Below are 21706 nucleotides of genomic sequence, written 5' to 3'. Positions count from 1 at the left end.
TCAAGAAGAACTGCAGCTGCTGTTGCCAGGTAAATTAATCTACACCTCATCTGCAGAGCATTAAAACTAAATGAATGCTTCGTGAAAATATATCTGTTTAGCTCTATAGGTACCGGTCCCTATGCGCTGAGTAAAGTGGTCCTCCCAATCCTTAAAACGGGCGGTGTCTTCCGGCAGCCAATATTTTATTTCACTTTTTTTGTAATTCTTTCTTATAAGATTTTTTTTTTAAATTTGCTATATATTTTTTTATATATGAGCTTCTATCTTCTTGAAAGACAAAGATACCTTGATGCGACTGCAACATATATGAACATCTGTGAGTACTGGTACGATTTTTTATACTCAAAAAGATACCCTTATATGAGGACAGTGCACCTAACTAGTGTAAGTTAGGTACGCATTGTGGAAACTTTCGTTTGTGTATGGTCTATGCCATTCGATCTATGATTGAATCCTGGTGTTATTTGAAAAAAGATACCTTGATAAGTCTGCCATCAATTGTTATAGTGTAAGTTGAGGTACGCATTTGCCTCAGAAAGATATTCTATTGAGAGACCTTTGGCTCTAAACATCTCTGAAAAGAAACCTTTATGTGCTGTGACAAATTATTTAATGTGTAAGCTAGGTATATCTGTTAAGATAAATAACATATAGACCTATACAGGAACAACACATTCCAAATTGGAACTAGAATATAACCCAGTTATTCCAATTTTTTTGCATGCATTGTCTGACATTCTTTGGAAGGACACCTTCAAAGAAAATAAAAGGAGAAGGAAGAGAACTCATACGGTCAACATATCCCGACATTTAGATAAGTATTAGCCATTTATTCTCAGCGCCATCCTCTTTTTACCACCCTTTACCACTATTCCTGGGAGAGCAGACAATTGTGACTTAGGGAGAGATGTACTAAGCAGTGATAAAAGTGGAGAAGTGAGCCAGTGGAGAAGTTGCCCATGACAACCAATCAGCTGCTCTGTATATGTTTATAGTATGCAAATTATAAATATAATGTCAACGCTGATTGGTTGCCATGAGCAACTTTTCCACTGACTCACTTCTCCACTTTTATCACTACTTGGTAGTTGGTACATGTCCCCCTTAGGTGACAGTCTGAAATTAAATAGCGTTCACATGTGCCTAAAACACGGGGAGAAAGTCTTGCTATTCCAGATTTTAAAAAATGCACATATTGTATGGTATAGCACATCAACCCATACACGCATACTTCCATGGACTTTATGGGGAGTCATTCCGAGTTGTTCGCTCGCTAGCAGTTTTTAGCAGCCGTGCAAATGCTATGCCACCACCCACTGGGAGTGTATTTTAGCTTAGTAGAAGTGCGAACGAAAGGATCGCAGAGTGGCTACAAAGTATTTTTGTGCAGTTTCAGAGTAGCTCAAAACCTACTCAGAGCTTGCGATCACTTCAGACTGTTTAGTTCCTGTTTTGATGTCACAAACCCGCCCAGCGTACGCCTAGCCACACCTGCATTTTTCCAAGCATGCCTGCGTTTTTCTGAACACTCCCTGAATACGGTCAGTTGACACCCAGAAACGCCCTCTTCATGTCAATCACACTGCGGCCACCAGTGCGACTGAAATGCCTCGCTAGACCCTGTGTAAAACTACATTGTTCGTTGTGCCCGTACGACGTGTGTGTGCATTTCGCCGCATACGCATGCGCAGAACTGCCAGTTTTTAGCCTGATCGCTGCGCTGCGAACAAATGCAGCTAGCGATCAACTTGGAATGACCACCTATATGCGACATGTGTATGAACCCTTAGTGAATCATATACACTTAGGACCTCATTCTGCACAAACCTACAAAGACTGCTCAGTCTTAGTTTACAGGAGATCTGTCCACAATTGAGATAAATCTGTTGCTGGTTTCTTTATTATTTGTAAGATAGACGCACACTTCTAGCTGATCACGTCAGCTTTCCATTTATTGACTAAAGTAACTGTCAGAGATCTCTGCATCACCTCAGGCTATAAAGAGTATTGTTATTTCATTATCTTTAGGTGCAATATTACACAGTGCTTTCTCTTCCCGCCTCCACAGTGCCATCCTCACTCACCACCATTATTTTCTTTGCTTAGAAGAGTTAATGTGTATGTCTATTAGTTCCATTGTATGCCACCCTTTTTTTTTTTTATCTACACCACGCTCTACATAACACTAGTTTTAATCTGTATTTTAAGCTGGTGTTGTAAACAGATACAAAACAAATACCTGCTGTATATTCCAAATATGGCTTTATTTTTAATACTACTGATATTAGAAGAGAGTGGGGAGAGAGGACAGTACTCTTCTTGCTCACTCATTATAAAGACATGGGGGGAAATTTACTAAAATTCGTATTTTTCAGAATGAGCTTAAAGTACAAACACGAATGACATCGAATGTGTAAAAGTGCAACTTTTTGAATGGATTCCGAATCATTTACTAAGCTGTCGTATTTGTAATTTTCGTGTTTTCCGATGTCGATGTCATTCGTGTTTTTCAAAGGTAGAATGCGGCCGATTTTGTAGATTTGCTGCAGTGTTATGCGTTATTTTTCCGACTGCGTCATTTTTCGGTTACGGCAGTGTTTATCCGTTCCCGGACGCGTTTTTTTTCTAAGTTTCGATTTTGTCACTCGTCCGTGATTGGTTTGTTTCGTGATGGAGGAGTGTCTGTGCTCAATGCTCATTACTATAAATCCGCCCCAAACCGGCCGCACCTCGTAGGTTTAGTTAGTGGAGAGGTGAGAGGAAGGTGTGTTAGGAGTTGGTGAGTTGTTTGGAGTTTTTGGTGGTTTAGAGGAGGTTATTTGCGATTGTTGAGTGCTGTACTGTGTGTGTAAGTAGTCTTGTCATACAAGTTTTTTGTCTTGATTTTTTTTTAACGTCTATTGTCATTGTTTGTGAGTGAGTGTGTGTGTGTTTGGTGTGTGGTGTGTAGTGGTAGTGGAGGAGTGTGTTTACTGTTTTTTTTTCTCAGTGTTATTTGTTGTTTGTCCTGATTATGTCCCAGTCAGAGGTGAGTGAGAGGGAGGAGGTGAGTGAGGTGGAGGAGGTGAGTGAGGTGGAGGAGGTGAGTGAGAGGGAGGAGGTTAGTGAGGCAGAGAAGGAGGGTCAGGTTGCTGCTGCGGCCTCCAGTGATAGTGAGAGTGATGCTGATGGTGCTCCGCAGCCACGCACCACTACGAAGACAGGCAGAAATGTAAAATTTAGTCACGCAGAAAATGTGGCATTGGTGAATGAGTTAATGCGTCATCATCGGCACCTGTTTGGCCCTCAGGCCTACAAGGTGACATCTCGCAGAAAGGCTGTGCTGTGGGGTCAAGTAGTTTCGGCAGTGAACTGCGAGGGTGTGGTGAGGCGGACTGAGGACACTTGCCGAATGCAATTTTATGACATAAAGCGCAGGGTAAAGGCAAAGATGGCCAAGGAGGCAAAGTCAGCCCGACAAACTGGGGGTGGCCATCCTTTCATTGCCACATATGCTGAGTGGGAGGAGCCCGTGCGTCGCATTATTCCACACAAAGTTGTCCGTGCCACTCATGTCAGAGATTCTAATCGGCCCAGGCAGGATTGTGAGTATTGTTTTGTTTTTTCTTATCAGTGTAATTGTTTTAAAAATGTGTTTTAATGTGTGCACAACTGTTTATAGTGTTTGGCATATTTGTTGCATTGAGGATGTGTTCTTTTAATGTGTTTGTGTGTGAGGGATATGTATTATGACATATGAATTTTTTTTTGGGGGGGATTTTCACCATCATTTACGTGATGTAAAAGGAACGATTATGTGTGCCATATGGGGCTCAGACCATACTGTATTTTTTGCAATTTGTATGTTCCCAGTTTGATAGTTTAATGTTTAAACCTATTAATATTGGCTTAAGTTGTCTGGTACAAATTGTTGAAGTAGTGATGTGTTTAAAATGTTGTGTTCCTAGTAGGGATGTGCACCTGAAATTTTTCGGGTTTTGTGTTTTGGTTTTGGGTTCGGTTCCGTGGCCGTGTTTTGGGTTCGAACGCGTTTTGGCAAAACCTCACCGAATTTTTTTTGTCGGATTCGGGTGTGTTTTGGATTCGGGTGTTTTTTACAAAAAACCCTAAAAAACAGCTTAAATCATAGAATTTGGGGGTCATTTTGATCCCATAGTATTATTAACCTCAATAACCATAATTTCCACTCATTTTCAGTCTATTCTGAACACCTCACACCTCACAATATTATTTTTAGTCCTAAAATTTGCACCGAGGTCGCTGGATGGCTAAGCTAAGCGACACAAGTGGCCGACACAAACACCTGGCCCATCTAGGAGTGGCACTGCAGTGTCAGGCAGGATGGCCCTTCCAAAAAATACTCCCCAAACAGCACATGACGCAAAGAAGAAAAAAAAGAGGCGCAATGAGGTAGCTGTGTGAGTAAGATAAGCGACCCAAGTGGCCGACACAAACACCTGGCCCATCTAGGAGTGGCACTGCAGTGTCAGGCAGGATGGCCCTTCCAAAAAATACTCCCCAAACAGCACATGACGCAAAGAAGAAAAAAAAGAGGCGCAATGAGGTAGCTGTGTGAGTAAGATAAGCGACCCAAGTGGCCGACACAAACACCTGGCCCATCTAGGAGTGGCACTGCAGTGTCAGGCAGGATGGCCCTTTTAAAAAATACTCCCCAAACAGCACATGACGCAAAGAAAAATGAAAGAAAAAAGAGGTGCAAGATGGAATTGTCCTTGGGCCCTCCCACCCACCCTTATGTTGTATAAACAGGACATGCACACTTTAACCAACCCATCATTTCAGCGACAGGGTCTGCCACACGACTGTGACTGAAATGACTGGTTGGTTTGGGCCCCCACCAAAAAAGAAGCAATCAATCTCTCCTTGCACAAACTGGCTCTACAGAGGCAAGATGTCCACCTCATCATCATCGTCCGATTCATCACCCCTTTCACTGTGTACATCCCCCTCCTCACAGATTATTAATTCGTCCCCACTGGAATCCACCATCTCAGATCCCCGTGTACTTTCTGGAGGCAATTGCTGCTGGTGAATGTCTCCATGGAGTAATTGATTATAATTCATTTTAATGAACATCATCTTCTCCACATTTTCTGGAAGTAACCTCGTACGCCGATTGCTGACAAGGTGAACGGCGGCACTAAACACTCTTTCGGAGTACACACTGGAGGGAGGGCAACTTAGGTAGAATAAAGCCAGTTTGTGCAAGTTCCTCCAAATTGCCTCTTTTCCCTGCCAGTATACGTACGGACTGTCTGACGTGCCTACTTGGATGCGGTCACTCATATAATCCTCCACCATTCTTTCAATGGTGAGAGAATCATATGCAGTGACAGTAGACGACATGTCAGTAATCGTTGGCAGGTCCTTCAGTCCGGACCAGATGTCAGCATCAGCAGTCGCTCCAGACTGCCCTGCATCACCGCCAGCGGGTGGGCTCGGAATTCGTAGCCTTTTCCTCGCACCCCCAGTTGCGGGAGAATGTGAAGGAGGAGATGTTGACAGGTCGCGTTCCGCTTGACTTGACAATTTTGTCACCAGCAGTTCTTTGAACCCCTGCAGACTTGTGTCTGCCGGAAAGAGAGATCCAACGTAGGTTTTAAATCTAGGATCGAGCACGGTGGCCAAAATGTAGTGCTCTGATTTCAACAGATTGACCACACGTGAATCCTGGTTAAGCGAATGAAGGGCTCCATCCACAAGTCCCACATGCCTAGCGGAATCGCTCTGTTTTAGCTCCTCCTTCAATGCCTCCAGCTTCTTCTGCAAAAGCCTGATGAGGGGAATGACCTGACTCAGGCTGGCAGTGTCTGAACTGACTTCACGTGTGGCAAGTTCAAAGGGCAGCAGAACCTTGCACAACGTTGAAATCATTCTCCACTGCGCTTGAGACAGGTGCATTCCACCTCCTTTGCCTATATCGTGGCCAGATGTATAGGCTTGAATGGCCTTTTGCTGCTCCTCCATCCTCTGAAGCATATAGAGGGTTGAATTCCACCTCGTTACCACCTCTTGCTTCAGATGATGGCAGGGCAGGTTCAGGTTTTTTTGGTGGTGCTCCAGTCTTCTGTACGCGGTGCCTGCACACCGAAAGTGGCCCGCAATTCTTCTGGCCACCGACAGCATCTCTTGCACGCCCCTGTTGTTTTTTAAATAATTCTGCACCACCAAATTCAAGGTATGTGCAAAACATGGGACGTGCTGGAATTTGCCCAGATGTAATGCGCGCACAATATTGCTGGCGTTGTCCGATGCAGGAGAGTCCAATTGGGGTAAGCCATTCTGCGATGATCTTCCTCAGTTGCCGTAAGAGGTTTTCAGCTGTGTGCGTATTCTGGAAAGCGGTGATACAAAGCGTAGCCTGCCTAGGAAAGAGTTGGCGTTTGCGAGATCCTGCTACTGGTGCCGCCGCTGCTGTTCTTGCAGCGGGAGGCAATACATCTACCCAGTGGGCTGTCACAGTCATGTAGTCCTGAGTCTGCCCTGCTCCACTTGTCCACATGTCCGTGGTTAAGTGGATATTGGGTACAACTGCATTTTTTAGGACACTGGTGAGTCTTTTTCTGACGTCCGTGTACATTCTCGGTATCGCCTGCCTAGAGAAGTGGAACCTAGATGGTATTTGGTAACGAGGGCACACTGCCTCAATAAATTGTCTAGTTCCCTGTGAACTAACGGCGGATACCGGACGCACGTCTAACACCAACATAGTTGTCAAGGCCTCAGTTATCCGCTTTGCAGCAGGATGACTGCTGTGATATTTCATCTTCCTCGCAAAGGACTGTTGGACAGTCAATTGCTTACTGGAAGTAGTACAAGTGGTCTTCCGACTTCCCCTCTGGGATGACGATCGACTCCCAGCAGCAACAACAGCAGCGCCAGCAGCAGTAGGCATTACACTCAAGGATGCATCGGAGGAATCCCAGGCAGGAGAGGACTCGTCAGACTTGCCAGTGACATGGCCTGCAGGACTATTGGCTTTCCTGGGTAAGGAGGAAATTGACACTGAGGGAGTTGGTGGTGTGGTTTGCGCGAGCTTGGTTACAAGAGGAAGGGATTTACTGGTCAGTGGACTGCTTCCGCTGTCGCCCAAAGTTTTTGAACTTGTCACTGACTTATTATGAATGCGCTGCAGGTGACGTATAAGGGAGGATGTTCCGAGGTGGTTAACGTCCTTACCCCTACTTATTACAGCTTGACAAAGGCAACACACGGCTTGACACCTGTTGTCCGCATTTCTGTTGAAATACTTCCACACTGAAGAGCTGATTTTTTTGGTATTTTCACCAGGCATGTCAATGGCCATATTCCTCCCACGGACAACAGGTGTCTCCCCGGGTGCCTGACTTAAACAAACCACCTCACCATCAGAATCCTCCTTGTCAATTTCCTCCCCAGCCCAAGCAACACCCATATCCTCATCCTGGTGTACTTCAACACTGACATCTTCAATTTCACTATCAGGAACTGGACTGCGGGTGCTCCTTTCAACACTTGCAGGGGGCGTGCAAATGGTGGAAGGCGCAAGCTCTTCCCGTCCAGTGTTGGGAAGGTCAGGCATCGCAACCGACACAATTGGACTCTCCTTTGGGATTTGTGAATTCGAAGAACGCACAGTTCTTTGCTGTGCTTTTGCCGCAAGTCTTTTCTTTTTTCTAGCGAGAGGATGAGTGCTTCCATCCTCATGTGAAGCTGAACCACTAGCCATGAACATAGGCCAGGGCCTCAGCCGTTCCTTGCCACTCGGTGTCGTAAATGGCATATTGGCAAGTTTACGCTTCTCCTCAGACGCTTTTAATTTTGATTTTTGGGTCATTTTTTTACTGATCTTTTGTGTTTTGGATTTTACATGCTCTGTACTATGACATTGGGCATCGGCCTTGGCAGACGACGTTGATGGCATTTCATCGTCTCGGCCATGACTAGTGGCAGCAGCTTCAGCACGAGGTGGAAGTGGATCTTGATCTTTCCCTATTTTTTTAACCTCCACATTTTTGTTCTCCATATTTTGCGCACAACTAAAAGCCACCACAGGTATACAATGTAGATGGATGGATAGTATAGTATTACTTATACTTATGGACGACGACTGACGACACAGAGGTAGGTACAGCCGTGGCCTACCGTACTGCTGCTTAGTGCTTATATATATGATATACTGTATAACGGACCTGGTGGACACTGTCAGCAGACTGCTAAACAAACTAGTATGAAGAAAGAAAAAAAAATCACCACAGGTATACAATGTAGATGGATGGATAGTATAGTATTACTTATACTTATGGACGACGAGTGCACTGACGACACAGAGGTAGGTACAGCCGTGGCCTACCGTACTGCTGCTTAGTGCTTATATATATGATATACTGTATAACGGACCTGGTGGACACTGTCAGCAGACTGCTAAACAAACTAGTATGAAGAAAGAAAAAAAAAACACCACAGGTATACAATGTAGATGGATGGATAGTATAGTATTACTTATACTTATGGACGACGAGTGACGACACAGAGGTAGGTACAGCCGTGGCCTACCGTACTGCTGCTTAGTGCTTATATATATGATATTATACTGTATAACGGACCTGGTGGACAGTGTCAGCAGACTGCTAAACTAGTATGAAGAAAGAAAAAAAAAACACCACAGGTATACAATGTAGATGGATGGATAGTATAGTATTACATATACTTATGGACGACGACTGATGACACAGAGGTAGGTACAGCCGTGGCCTACCGTACTGCTGCTTAGTGCTTATATATATGATATACTGTATAACGGACCTGGTGGATACTGTCAGCAGACTGCTAAACAAACTAGTATGAACAAAGAAAAGAAAAACACCACAGGTATACAATGTAGATGGATGGATAGTATAGTATTACTTATACTTATGGACGACGACTGACGACACAGAGGTAGGTACAGCCGTGGCCTACCGTACTGCTGCTTAGTTCTTATATATATGATATACTGTATAACGGACCTGGTGGACACTGTCAGCAGACTGCTAAACAAACTAGTATGAAGAAAAAAAAAAAAAAACACCACAGGTATACAATGTAGATGGATGGATAGTATAGTATTACTTATACTTATGGACGACGAGTGACGACACAAAGGTAGGTACAGCCGTGGCCTACCGTACTGCTGCTTAGTGCTTATATATATGATATTATACTGTATAACGGACCTGGTGGACTGTGTCAGCAGACTGCTAAACTAGTATGAAGAAAGAAAAAAAAAACACCACAGGTATACAATGTAGATGGATGGATAGTATAGTATTACTTATACTTATGGACGACGACTGATGACACAGAGGTAGGTACAGCCGTGGCCTACCGTACTGCTGCTTAGTGCTTATATATATGATATACTGTATAACGAACCTGGTGGACAATGTCAGCAGACTGCTAAACTAGTATGAAGAAAGAAAAAAAAAACACCACAGGTATACAATGTAGATGGATGGATAGTATAGTATTACTTATACTTATGGACGACGAGTGACGACACAGAGGTAGGTACAGCCGTGGCCTACCGTACTGCTGCTTAGTGCTTATATATATGATATACTGTATAACGGACATGGTGGACACTGTCAGCAGACTGCTAAACAAACTAGTATGACTATGAAGAAAGAAAAAAAAACACCACAGGTATACACTGTAGATGGATGGATAGTATAGTATTACTTATACTTATGGACGACGAGTGCACTGACGACACAGAGGTAGGTACAGCCGTGGCCTACCGTACTGCTGCTTAGTGCTTAATTATATATATAATATACTGTATAACGGACCTGGTGGACACTGTCAGCAGACTGCTAAACAAACTAGCATGAAGAAAGAAAAAAAAAAACACCATAGTGTTTTTCAGGCAGACAAACGTAATATACTGGACTGGTGGTCACTGTCAGCAAAACTGTGCACTGTACTCCTGCTATAACTGCTCCCCAGTCCCCACAATTAGGCAGTGTGAGCAGTGCACTCAGCACAGATATATCATGCAGCAGTGCAGCACACTGAGTGAGCACAGATATGGTGGAGCGTTTTTTTTCAGGCAGAGAAACAACGGATTAAACTCAAAACCCTGCACTGTACTCCCTAACAGCTGCTCCCCGTCCCCAATCCTCCCCACAATTAAAACTAAGTCACTCAGTTTTTTTTTTTTTCTAATACAACGGAGAGGACGCCAGCCACGTCCTCTCCCTATCAATCTCAATGCACGTGTGAAAAATGGCGGCGACGTGCGGCTCCTTATATAGAATCCGAGTCTTGCGAGAATCCGACAGCGGGATGATGACGTTCGGGCGCGCTCGGGTTAACCGAGCAAGGCGGGAGGATCCGAGTCGCTCGGACCCGTGTAAAAAAAAGGTCAAGTTCGGGCGGGTTCGGATTCCGAGGAACCGAACCCGCTCATCACTAGTTCCTAGTTGTAACCATTACCTTTATCCATTTATGTTGAATGTGCTTAGCATGGTTTTTTGTTTTCAGTATCAGATGGTATATTTTGTGCAGCTGATTTTTGTCAGTTCTACTGTATGTATAAGTTGTAAGCATATGTGGTATTTGAATATAGCATTTGTTATGTAGTGTTTTACTGCACATTCCTTGTTTGTGGCAAACATCTATGTTGTAGTAAGCATAGGTGTTTTTGGTAAAGAAAGCAGGTGTGGTCATGTTGTTTTTTTTAAAGATGTACATTATATCTGTACTTGCTGACGACAATATATGGCGGACTATTTTTATTAACACATTTCAAAACACAGGTATGGTTTTGTTTTTCCTAATGGCTACATGGCTAATGTTGATTATCATGTTGTAAATGTTTTGGCAAAAATACGTACCATAATGCTTAAAATTTTTCAGTGTCACGAAGAAGAGCAGCCCGTAGTAGCAGGACAAATGTTGCACAGGAGGATGCTGCTGCTACTACAGGTAAAGTATCCTTTTTGGGTTTTTTTCCAAAATATTTTTTTGAAAAAACACTAATGTATTGCGTTTTTCCATAGTCCCATCCAGGCCACACCTTAGTCCGCAAATGCGCACAGGACAACCAACATCCAGTTGCAAACACGTGGCGTTGAAAAGACCAGCCCAGAGCTCCCGATGCCCACATCTGCATCTCCCCCTCACAGACGCATCTCTACTGTGTCCTCAAGGCCACCATCACAATTACTGGCACCTTCCCCAACACGGGAAGCAGAATCCCCTCATCTGGCTGGTGAGTCCATAAAATAACACATCTGAACACTTACAAACACAGTGTACTTCTGATAATTATGTCAACGAAACAAACACACACACAGTAATGCAGCGTCAGTATAATTTTTTTTAATACTAAAACAAACATTAATGTAAAGGGCTGAACACCTCCTCACTAAAGCAGCCAAACTACATGAGTGCACACTTGAGGTATACAGTAATATAATGCTTATTAAAGTGCACACCATTATCTGCTGGGCAAGCTTCAGCACATGAGGATCATTGCTTATTGGGTTTTAATCTTATTATTAATATTTTCCTTGATTTATATGGAGGCACAAGGGATCCGCAGCGCCCATAACACAGTACATAATTAAATCTGCAAACCTTGAAAAGCACAGTTATACTACAGGACAAAATAGGACAGGTTTAGAAAAGCCGGTGTTAGGTGCCATCAAAGGGAGTATTGAGTATAAGATAGTTTAAAAAATTAAAGAAAAGGAACACGAGGAAAGAAGTCCCTGCTCCTGCGACCTTACAAAAAAGAAAATAATGTTGGTCTACTATGCCATTCATGTTGTGTCTTGCCTCATCTTACTTCAACAGGGTTTGTACATGATTGTTTTTTTGTCTATTCCTGATTGTCTAATGTTTTTGAATCAATCAAAACCACAAACCTCAAACAAAATAGGGTCTTCCGTTAAGAAAAATATTTTTTGTGGCTTTTGTTACAAACATATGTGTGTTATTTTTTGACAAACAGAATAATAAATGCAATGCAATATGATAGAAGTATAAAATACATGTTGCATATTACTACAATGTTGTATTCTTATACCACACACAGATGATGACAGCATGCCCACGGACCAGCAGACACTGTAAACTGATGCCACGTTTGTTCTGGATCTCCGCCCATTACAGACAACGCCACCTAGCACGGTACCTGTGGCCACGCCTCCACAACAAACAAGTCCGCAACCAATAATGAGCCCAAGTACACCACTGGCTCAAACTGAAGAGCAGACATTTTGGGCCAACTGGGCAAACCACCAGAGGCTCAATTCAGAGCGTCTCCAAAGACAAAATCAGCTGCTGGCAAGTCTGCCACATTACATGCCACGCATAAGTCGAAATCTCAGCAGAGAACATTTGGAAACCAGTCGTGTGGCGACTTGTCTGGAGCAAATGCGGGCAGAAAACAGCACCATGATGACCACTTTACAGAGAATTCTGTATGAACAAATGAGGCAACACCAAAACTACCTGCATCTCCTTGAAAGGAACAACAGCCTTACAGAAAGTCTGGGTAGAATTATAGAGAATAACACGGCCTCCAATAATCAATTAAATGCTACACTCACTAACTTAAGCCACAACATAAGTGCTTTACACTCCCAACAAGTGAGCACTAGCTCAGGAACTACAACCCCAATAAATACCCCAGTGACCTCCCCAATAAGGAGGTCAAGCAGATCAAGACCTCATGTCCCTGGCCCCACCTCTGAAGCCTTCAAGGCTACACGAAAAAAATAAAGCCAGCCTCTGCAGATGGCAGATGCATAAGTGGGGTTAACACTGTATGTTGACGTTTGCAATGTACACACTTTCACACTTTAATAAACATATTTGTGGTTTAAACATAAAAATGTTGTGGATAATCGCTATTTCTACCATTTCTGAGGGTGAGATGTTAATCTTGTACTTATTGACCTTTTAAAGTATCACAATTATATGTGTAATTTTTGGTGAGAGTGCAACACATGTAAACACGCTTTACAAAAGCAGGTCTATTTTTTTGGCGCATTGTTTTACGATTCTATCTTGAACACGAACGTAATGGACCTTTCACGGTGAAAAATACAAATACGAATTCTTGGTAAATTACCGAGTTCTACCAAATAACAGGCGTATTTGACCGATGGTGTATTCATTCGTATTTTTTCCCGTTGACTTCTTAAAAAATACGAATGCCCTCATCACTGCCGAGATTTCTGTTTAGTAAATGACCGAGATGACACTTTGAAGAAAAAACACCATCTCGGTCAAAATCGGGAGCTTAGTAAATATACCCCATGGTGTTCATTACGATCTGATCGCACGCTAGGATTTTTCGCTGCGCTACGATCAGGTCAGAACTGAGCATACGTATGCACCGCAATGCGCAGGTGCGTCGTACGGGTACAAAGTGGATTGTTGCTGAGCGACGGATTTTACGAAGAATCCATTCGCACAGCCAATCGCAAGGAGATTGACAGGAAGCGGGCGTTTGTGGGTGTCAACTGACCATTTTCTGGGAGTGGTTGGAAAAACGCAGGCGTGATGAAGCATTTGCAGGGCGGGTGTCTGACGTCAATTCTGGGCAAGAACAGGCTGAAGTGATCGCAGCGGCTGAGTAAGTTCTGAGCTACTCAGAAACTGCGCAAAACTTTTATGTAGTGCTCGGCTGCACATGCGATCGCACGCTTGCAAAGCAAAAATACACTCCCCTATAGGTGGCGACTATCTGTTCACAGCGCTGCAAAAAATAGCTAACGAGCGATCAACTCGGAATGACCCCCATGAAGAGCTTGATTTGCAGCCAAACACAAAGATACCCTATTTGTGAATAAGCAAAGATTCATCTACACACTTGGGATGCAATCAATTTGCAGGCTGTCAGAACTTCGGTGGTCAGGATACCAATGCCGGAATCCCAACAGCCAACAATGCCGACAGCCGAAATCCGGGCGCACAAGGGCTATTCCCATTCTTGGGTGTCCAAGACACCCATAGAGTGAGAACTGAACCTGTGGCGAGCGCAGCAAGCCCGCAAGGGGACTCTTAGTGCTCGCCCTGCTGCCGTCATACCGGCAGGCGGGATGCCACATACTTGTGTGTCCTTGTCTATATTTTGCTTCGTACGTGTAGTCATGGACGAATCTATAGTAGGTGAAGGGTGTGCAGTGTACTGCAGTGGGCAGTCCTGGTCCCGGGGACCAGGACTGCCTAGACGTCACTCTATGCACTATGCATTTTCCCAAATATATGCTCATGCGCAAGGGCATATTTACCATAGATGGAAGGAGTGCAGCTAGGGTGTGGTATACAAGATCTACATGCATTACAAAAAGTTGACATATGAAAAGTCGTCACTGGAAAAGGGCGACATGGACCAAAGTTCAACAGGCTCAAAAAGTCAACATGACAATGGTCAACACAAAAATGGTTAGCACACTTTTTTTTTGCATTTTTGGGGTAAGTGTGGATAACTTTTTTTTTATCTGGGACCACCATTTCTTGAAACGTGGCCCCTCGTGGGCTCGCTTCATTTGCCATGCTTCGAACATGGTGTCTCGCTCTGCTCCGATTCACTCACCGCAAAGTTACTAAAGGGTATGATTTGTGATATGGTCAAGCATGTAAAAAGTCCAAAAACATTAAAAAAAGTGTGTCCACCATAAGTGGCAGTTCTAGGGGCAGGTGAGAAGGGCTATTGTCCGGGGTGCTGCATCCTTGGGGTGTGACCACCCTGCAGGCACACATCCACTCTCACCTGCCACAATCTCTATATTTACAAGGTGCCCCATCTCTCTGACCAGAGCCGACTTTTGACACGCTCGACCAGAGTTTTTAAGGGTGCGCGGCAATTTTAAATGTGGAGGTGGCTGCAAGCCAAACAGAGCTCATGGACTGGTAGTGGCGGCTCCTGATTGGCTGCCAAACCACAAGCTTTGATTGTCTCATGAACCGGTGCCATATTTGAGATGCCCGCAGGAGACGCGAGACTGGACTTACTGAGGTGCAGGAGAGGCGCACACTGCACTTTCCTCCCCTTGGACATGGACATGGAGGCCAACAGCAACAAGAGCAGAGCCTAGCAGCGGTGATAGTGAGCACAATTGGGAGCACTTTGTGTAAGCAGCACTACTGGGGGCATTATGTGTATCTGATACTATTGGGGCATTATGTGTATCTGGCACTATACTGGGGGCATTATGTGCACCTGGCACTACTGAAGGCATTACAGTATGTGTATCTGGCACTATACTGGTGGCATTATGTGTACCTGACACTACTGGGGGCATTATGTGCATCTGGCACTATACTGGGACATTATGTGCATCTGACAATATACTGGGAACATTATGTGTATCTGGCAGTACTGGAGACATTATGTGTATCTGGCACTATACAGGAGACATTATGTGTATCTGGCACTACTGGGGGCATTATGTGTATCTGGCAGTACTGGGGACATTCTGTGTATCTGGCAGTACTGGGGTACACAGGGGTCAGTGATGTAGTGTAGGGTATACAGGGGTCAGTGATGTAGTGTAGTGTATAGAGAGGACAGGGATGTAGTGTAGGGTATAGGGGGGTCAGTTAAAATACTAATCCCAAGTACTTATTACAAATACAGAAAAAATGTATGCAATGTGGATTAAAAAAAGGCAAAAAGGTCAGAGATTCAAACTGACCTGCACCCTGGCTTGCACCACATAGCGTTCTGCTCAAACTAAGATATGTTTTTTTCTGGGGGGGGGGGGGGGGGTAACCAAAGGAAATTTTTGCCCTGGGCTCCGCTTGATCTAGAACTAGCCCTGTCGATCATATGTGTGTCAACCTTTGTCATGTTGCCCATATGAACCTGTCGATCTTTTGAGCATGTCAACCTTTTCTAGTGTTGACCTTTCCTATGTCGACCTTGAATCAATGTCTACCTTTTGTCTGTCGACAATATGGGGTTGAACTAATGGCTGTCGACCTATTGCATGTTCACCCACAGTCCGGATCCCGTGCAGCTGCTATGGGGCCCAGAGCTGAGAGGGGTCCACCTTTCCTGTCACTATTACATGTGTTATATAAATATTTCACCATTGGGTGGTACATAAGGGCACTTACAAAGTTTTGACTTGGGGCCTACAATATATCTAATTATGCCCCTGGATCTGCTCATTGTAATGTGGCATAAAATGAACTGGAGGGCATTATAATGTTACATAATATGAACTGGGGCTCTATAATTTGACACAATGGGCCTAATTCTGAGTTGATCGCAGAAGCAAATATGTTAGCAGTTGGGCAAAACCATGTGCACTGCAGGGGGGGGGGCAGATTTAACATGTGCAGAGAGAGTTAGATTTGGGTGGGTTATTTTGTTTCTGTGCAGGGTAAATACTGGCTGCTTTATTTTTACACTGCAATTTAGATTGCAGATTGAACACACCCCACCTAAATCTAACTCTCTCTGCACATGTTAAATCTGCCTCCCCTGCAGTGCACATGGTTTTGCCCAACTGCTAACAAATTTCCTGCTGCGATCAACTCAGAATTACCCCCATATGAAGTGGAGGTACTATAGTGTGGCATAATATGAACTTTATGTCATAATGTGAATTGCGAGTACTGTATACTGTATAATGTATACTATACACTATATAATGTATACTGCCAGCCCTACAGTGTGATATGATATGAACTAGGGCACTATTATGGTTCATAAAATAAACAACAGTAGGGTACTAGTATGGGGCATAACATTAACAACTGCGGAGAGGTGTCTCTCTAGAAGTATTGAGACAGGGGCCCCTTCAAAATGTTGCTAGAAGTCCTACAAAGTTCTCGTTATGCCTCTGCTCATGCGTAGTGCACCCTGTGCCGGCCTCTACCCCTGAGTGCCCGGATCATGGGACAGAGGCGGTGCCGCCACCAGTGCCCGGTGACAGCACCACTAGCACACCCCTAGTTATCGCCCTGATCTACGTAATTAGTGCACCACAGTCTACCCAACACATGGTCTGGTGAGCAAGAGGGTTGGCCTGCAGACAGCACCCCAATTTATAAGATCCTAATTCAATCCCTGTTTCTCATTGTTCTATTGCTATACACTAATATATGATAAGTAGATGAAAACCAGACAGCATTATATTAATGTTACTTCTTTGTTAATATTATGCTTCACATTATACTGATTATCCCTAAATGACCTTAAATTATCCAATAATCTCGCTGCCAGCAAAAGCTGTTATCATTATAAATGTTCTTAAATGTGTTATTAAATGAACTGTTTACATGTTTTCAACACGACGGTAAGAGTGATACATTCTTTTAGTTCCCAGAAATAGGAGCATTTTCTCTCCTCTGACGTGGACAATTCTTGAAAGTGCAGTTACTGAGCTAATCTGCCAAAGATATTGTCTGATGCAAAAGGGGAGACATTAGGCTCACTACTACGAAGAGAAACATGCAAATATGTTGTTTCCAACATGTCACACTAATGTAGAAATATTACTTTTAAAGCATACATTAACAGATACACCAAGCATTCATATTGTTTTTAAATGTTCTACCCTTTTTTCCTAATTGCATTATATTTAATTTTAAAAAAAGTACTTTATTTAGGACAACTGGACAAAAATGTTCTCCTTTATTTTTATCTGCTGAAGTACTGTTTGTGTGATGACAAAGATGCGCTCATTTATACAAACTAAAACGCTATATCTGAGGTGATACTGGCCCTCATTCCGAGTTGATCGCTCGCTAGCTACTTTTAGCAGCCGTGCAAATGCATAGTCGCCGCCCACGGCGGAGTGTATATTCGCTTTGCAGGAGTGCGAACGCCTGTGCAGCAGAGCGTCTGCAAACACATTTTGTGCAAAACAAGACCAGCCCTGTAGTTACTTATTCTGTGCGATGATTGCTGCGATGAATGACACGGTAATGACGTCAGATACCCGGCCATGCCTGCGTTTTTCCAAACACTGACAGAAAACGGTCAGTTGACACCCAGAAACTCCCACTTTCTGTCAATCTCCTTGCGTCCGCCAGTGCGACTGAAAGCGTCGCTAGAACCTGTGCATAACCACAATGCTCTTTGTACCCGTACGCCGTGTATGCGCGTTGCGGTGCATGTGCAGTTTTGCCATTGTTTTTACTGATCGCTACGCAGCGAATAGCGGCAGCTTGCGGTCAACTCTGAATGAGGGCCATAGAGAATACTGTATAGCTATCAGTCCTCTTGTTCTCTTTTTATTTTGCCAAGTGTACGTTTGAGGTGTTTACATCTCTTCCCCTGTGACAGGTTAGCATTATACACCAGGATAGCATTGTCTAGGAAATACTGTACAGTATGTTTTCAAAGTAAAAAAATTACCTAAAGCTTATGAAAATACCAGTTTAAGACTGCATAGTATCATTCCTCCCAACTTCTTTGTCCCATGCCAAAGGCACGTGGCTAGAATTAGGGAGCATGGCCTCTGACCAGGGGGTGTGGCCTCAAAGATAGCAGACAATGCCTTGCGGCTCGTGGCCGATATCACTAACCATGCCCTCTGTTTTCTTCACTATGGGGGCATGAACAGCGGTCAGTGAGCTGCTGGCCATGCCCCCTGTCCCTCTATGCTGGGGAATAAACGCTGTGCGCATGCGCAGAGTGACTATTCCCTGCTGCTCTGCTCAGAGCAGCGAGTGACAGGGGTGATCTCCCAATTACCCCCCCACCACCACCACAGGTCACTGCAACCCGCGGGTGGGACGGCGGGACAGACCGTGAAAAATGGGACTGTTCCGCCAAAACAGGAACAGTTGGGAGGTTTGTAATATAAATGCGTTATAAATTACTGTTTATACTGTAAATAACCCCAATGTTATAGTCTCTTAAAACACCAGGAGCTAAATGTAGTAGCCTGCGAGAAGCAGGAAGTGTGGGATTTCATGCGAGTCTGGAGAGATTTTTTTAAAGGCGGCAATCATTTACATGGCAAAACCAACCTTTAAAAAACTAGCCAGACTGGCACGAAATCCCGCACTTCCTGCTTCTCACAGGCTACTACATTCAGCCCCAAATTTTAGAACCAACATGAAATGGATATTACACTTCCACAAAGCAAGAGTGAAGGCTAAAACACTGCAAGGGCCCATATGGTTAGCCCATATTTATTACTAAAAAAACCCATTGGGGGTAATATGGTGTATGTAGTTCCTGTTGTTGTGTCAGTAGTCAGTGGAAGGATACAACACATCTCATTATATTCTGTATATAGTTAGTGTATGAATCTATCTTCTGTGTAATGTGTTTCCTGCAGCTCTACAGTAAGGAATGCTACGCATCAGAATCATGGGTAGCCAGCCGATCCGATGGGCCCCTGCATTGACAAATGGCATTGTTAGCAAAAGCAGTGGCTGCAGCCCTTGGGTTGCAGCACCGACCATATAGTGCAGGGTGGAACTGCTTAGCACACATAAACATACATGTTCTGATATATGTAATATATGTGCTTGCTGTGATCCCCCCCGCACGGCAAATGTCTCTGCCTGATTGACATGTTACTTCTGACCCACCTGCAGTGCAACATGGTTTTGCCCATTAGTGTGCTTTTTTGGCTTGCTAACAAACCTGAATAAGGCTCTTTGTCTATAACTATTTCACTGGAGACTACAACCATGGATGCATCAGAATTGCAACAAAAAGGACTAGAATGCACTACACACCCAATCCACTGGAATCAGAGACAGTCCTGTTTCCACTGTGGGTAGTCCTAACATGATGCCAGTCGGTGCTGGTTTAAAGTATGTAGAAAAAGGGCCATATTGAAAGGGTGTATTGGTCACATAAACCAACTGACAACCTGCAAGTGTCAAAAGACCCTGTACAAAAATATACAAAACCCCAGGTGTATCAAGTAGCTGGCAATGGGGTAAATTTACTAAGGTGGGAGTTTTTTTTAGAACTGGTGATGTTGCTCATAGCAACCAATCAAATTCTACTTAACATTTATCTAGCTGCTTCTACAAGATAATAGATTAAATCTGATTGGTTGCTATGGGCAACCAATCAGATTTATCCCCTGTTATACAAAAAACTCCCTCCTTAGTAAATTTACCCCATTGAGTCAAACTCTACTGATAGTAATAGCATAGAAAGAAAGGTCTAAGCTGCCTAGAGGTGCACGCCATAATGGCAAACAAAGAAGCAAGTGATTTAGGTCAGTATAAGTGGAAGGAATTACACTACAAATGGAGTTAGATACAAGCTCTGCTCTGTCAGTGATAAATGCAAGTGATTACAAATGCCAGTTTGCAAAGATTCCATTAAAGAAATCATCGGTAATTCTCTACACATATACTGGTGAACAGGTGTCCCTGATTTTGAAAATCAAAGTGTTGGTAAAATACAAGGGCAATACACATAAACTGTATTTATATGTACTTCCACAGGGTGGACCAGCACTATTGGACCATGAATGGCTAAGGAAAAGTCAACCTGATTGGCAGTCCACTCAACTGTTTCATCCTACTATATCTAATGTGTCCAAAAACGATGCAGCTTCTACAAGACTTTTGAAAATGCTAGCTGCCATGAAAACAATTTTTGGAAAAGGGATGTTAAAGGGCATTAAAGCCAGTATAGATTTGGATCCAAATGCTGCTCCACAATTTCATAAAGCCCGTATGGTACCATTTGCTATCCTACTGGGGATGGAAGAGGAATCATGGAAACTAGAAGACTGTGGTATACTCTTCACTGTATAATGGAGTGAATGGGCTACGCCTATACTGTAGTTCCCGTGTTAAAGAAGGACAAAGCGGGAAGTATCCGCATCTGTAGAGATTTCCAAAAGACAATAAACCCAGTACTACACACTGTACAGTATCCTTTGCCTGAAATAGAGGACATTTTTGCAGCTGTTTCAAGGGTCAACTATTTTTCCAAAACTGACCTAGCTGAAGTGTACTGTATTTACAGATGAACATAGACCACAGGTTCTCAAACTCGGTTCTCAGGACCCCACGGTTCATGTTTTGCAGGTCACCTGTAGATTTTTAAAATGTGACAGTTGGTGATACACAGTGCAGCTGCTGGGTGACATGGAAAACGTGAACAGTGTGGGGTCCTGAGGATCAAGTTTGAGAACCACTGACATAGAAAAATACTTTACTATCAATACACAATGGCTTATTCCAATATAACTGTCTTGAGTTGGGACTAACTTCTGCCCCCAGCGCAGTGGCAAAGAGCAATGGATCAAGCCCTACAAGGTAAACCAGGTATGCAATGTTACCTGGATGACATAGTTGTGACAGGCAAAGATGATGATGACCATCTAAACCATTTGAAAAGAGTATTAAACCAACTACAGGAACATGAATTCAGAGTACATAAAGACAAATGTGCATTTCCCATTGTGTGCATGTGATCGATAGAGAGGGTCTGCACAAGTCAACTTATAAAATTGCGGCACCCTGTCCCTAGTCTGTGTCACAACTGAGATCTTACTTGGACCTAGTGAACTATTACTACAAGCACTTTCCAGACATTTCCGCAGTACTACATCCACTAAATGCCCTACTAAGGAAAAACGCACATTGGAAGTGGACAAAAGACTTTGACAAAGCATTCTCAGAAACAAAAAGACTGATTACATCTGATAAAGTATTTACCCATTTTTATCCAAACTGCCCATTAGACTGGCATGTGATCCTCCAC

The sequence above is a fragment of the Pseudophryne corroboree genome, chromosome 4 (genome assembly GCF_028390025.1).
Source record: "Pseudophryne corroboree isolate aPseCor3 chromosome 4, aPseCor3.hap2, whole genome shotgun sequence".
Lineage (NCBI taxonomy): Eukaryota > Metazoa > Chordata > Amphibia > Anura > Myobatrachidae > Pseudophryne > Pseudophryne corroboree.
Note: the sequence above shows the minus strand (reverse complement) of the source record.